Below are 3,151 nucleotides of genomic sequence, written 5' to 3' on the forward strand. Positions count from 1 at the left end.
GAAATAAACCATATTCTTTTGATTATACGAGGCTCCTTTCTGCTTGCTGCCATATTGGGGTGTGATTTTACCTAAGAACAAAGGTGCAAGTGGTTCTGAAAATGGCCTTTATACTCTTCTGAATCAAATTCTATTCCCTTTTAGAAAAGTATTATTGTCTATTATTTGTACTGCTCTAAAACAGAGGAGCCCTAGTCCTGGATGCGGGGTTCATGTACTAGACGCTGTACAAAAACAGAGGAGTTTCCCTTTTTCTGTGTTTCAGTGAGAAAGAAATCCACACACAAAACTAATTAAAAACAGAAGATCACTATATTGTGGGTCTTGGCTGAAATTCTCAACAAAACTCAGTACTTGGGCCAAGTTCCTTGAAAGTATACAAATCCCTAACTCCTACACATTTCAGTGGAAGTTAGGCATCTCAGTAACTTAGGTCTGGAATGAGACTTGTGGTCCTAAACTGCTAAGGTTGAAAATCCCACCTGATATCCATAATGGAAATTACTTTACCTGATTAAAAATTATACCATAATGGATCTATTGGAAGGATGAATACAGCTGGCACTGAAGTCAATGGCAAATCCCTCATTGATGTCAGTAGTGCAGAATAAAAAACAGCAGTCTGAGGATAAGAAGAGCCTCTTCTCTTAGGAAAACATACAAAGACAAATATTTACCAGGTATTTGTCAGCAATTTTCATAATACTTGATCCTTTCAGGCCCCAGATGAATTTCACTGAGGCTTGGCTTCAATATCTGGCAGAAAGCTATGAGCTACATTGTGTTTTCCTGTATCTGTCTCAGTGTGGCACTGGTGCACTTTGAGAACTTCAGGAAGATGAAATAAAGATGTGGGACTAGCTGGATTCGATTGCCATGCATTCATCTATTCACCCAGCTTGTTCCATTGTGTTTGGTTCATCCAGAAATTCTGTGGCAGTATTGGATGGCCTTGATACTTGTCATAAGACTAGTATTTAGGTCGCAGTTTTTAGATACAGCATCTTTTGAGTCTAAATTGTTTTACTGATTATATTCTGTATAAAGCTTTTATGTGATCTTTAGAGCTGATCGTTCTTCATATAGAAAACTAAGTACGAATGTCTTTGATAGGCATTTGATAGGCATATACTTGCGAGGTGCTGAAATCCTTTAACTCTGATTAGGGTCAAAGCAAATTCTAGCTGCCCAGTAACCCTCAGGATGGATCTGAACACATCCTCAAAAGATGGCAGGGAGTCATGTGATAATGTTTAGGTATGAAGCAAAAAATAATGGATTTTCCTGCCTGGAAAGGTCTTCATGGAGAGAATAATTAATCTCATATAGTCTCCTCTCTTCACAGACTATGTCATACCCTTGTACTTTTAGCAGGATATTAATAAATAACAACCACCCCCATCTGCCTATTTTTAATGACTTTCTCTCGTAGATAGGAATGGAAAAAACAGTGTGTGAATAGAAGGGAGAAGCTATACCGGTAATAGGATACAGTGCCTTGCACTGCTAAATCTTGGTACTTATTATGAGATGTTATCATCCTACCTAAAAAGTTTGAGGTAGGTACACAAAAAATCACTAGCCATTACTTAAGATCTTGGCCACACCCCATCTTTGACCATTCTCTAGTGCTGTCAATCAGGTACTTTTCTTGAACAATATATTTTAGTAGTAAATGAATAGTTAACTATTATTTTAAATATTATGAAATATTATCAACAAATAATGCACTTTAATTTTTTTTACTTAATCGGTTAAGCAAACTGGAGACTTTGAGATGTGGAGCTGTTTACCCAACACGGTCACTCTGGAAAATTAAGCCGAGGAAAGAATGAATTAAAAGTATGATCTTGCCCAAAATTATACAACTCCAATACATATAGAATCATAGAAACATAGAATCAATGAGTCGGAAGGGACCTAGACAGATCATCGAGTTCGACCCCCTGCCATGGGCAGGAAGGAGCACTGGGGGTGGGAGGGGTCATAAGACCCCAGCCAGGTGCCTGTCCAGTCTCCTCTTGAAGATTTCCAGGGAAGGTGAGAGCACAACCTCTCTGGGAAGCCTAATCCAGGCTCTGGCCACCCTTACAGCGAAGTAGTTCTTCCTAATATCTAACCTAAACCTCTCCTCCCTCAGCTTGTGGCCATTGTTCCACAATCACTTAGCCCCATGTGCTGGATGAGTGGCCTGGGACTGATCCACAGGCTGGATGAACAGGCTGCAGGACAGCCCTATGGGCTGAATCTGGCCCACGGCCCCAGTGGTCTAATAAATAAGGCACTGGCCTTTCAAACCAGCAATTGTGGGTTTGAGTTCCCCCCTGAGGTGGGTGGTTTTCCTGGGGGTTACAGTGGACAGTAAGTTGCATATGAGTCAGCAGTGTGCCCTTGTTGCCGAGAAGGCTATATGGCATCCTGGGCTGCATTGGTAGCAGTGTTCCCAGCAGATTAAAGGAATTAATTATTCCCCTTGATTCTGCACTGGTGAGGACACATCTGTGTCCAGTTTTTGCCCTCCCCCCAGAAAGGATGTGAACAACTTGGAAAGAGTCTAGCAGAGGGCAATGGAAATGGTGGGGGGGCTGGGACACATGACTTCTGAGGAGGGGCTGAGGGAACTGGGCTTATTTAGTCTGCAGAAAAGAAGACTGAGGGGGATTTGGTAGCAGCCTTCAACTCCTTGAAGTGTGGTTCCAAAAAGGATGGAACTGTACTATTCTCAGTGGTGGCAGGTGACAGGACAAGGAGCAGTGGCCTCAAGTCACAGCAAGGGAGGTTTAGGTTGGATATTAGGAAAAACTTTCTCGCTCAGAGGTTGGTGAAGCACTGGAACAAATCACCTAGAGAGATGGTGGACTCTCCTTCCTTGGAGGTTTTTAAAGCCCGGCTTTAAAGCCTTGGCTGGAACGATCTAGCCAGAGACAGTCCTGCTTTGAGCAGGGGGTTGGACTAGATCTGTGTTTCTCAACCTTTTTTGTACTGGGACCCATTTGTAAACGTTGATGGCCAGTCCCAACCCACTGATCCCCACCTACTCAGCCCTGCTGGTTCTCCTCATTCCCGACCCACTGTCCCACACCCCCAGGACACAGCTCCCAGTGTGTGGGGCAGGAGGTAGGTGTGTAGGGGCACATACCCTCCCAGATTT

This window comes from Crocodylus porosus, unplaced genomic scaffold (genome assembly GCF_001723895.1).
Source record: "Crocodylus porosus isolate Cpor-Errol unplaced genomic scaffold, CroPor_comp1, whole genome shotgun sequence".
Taxonomy (NCBI): Eukaryota; Metazoa; Chordata; order Crocodylia; family Crocodylidae; genus Crocodylus; species Crocodylus porosus.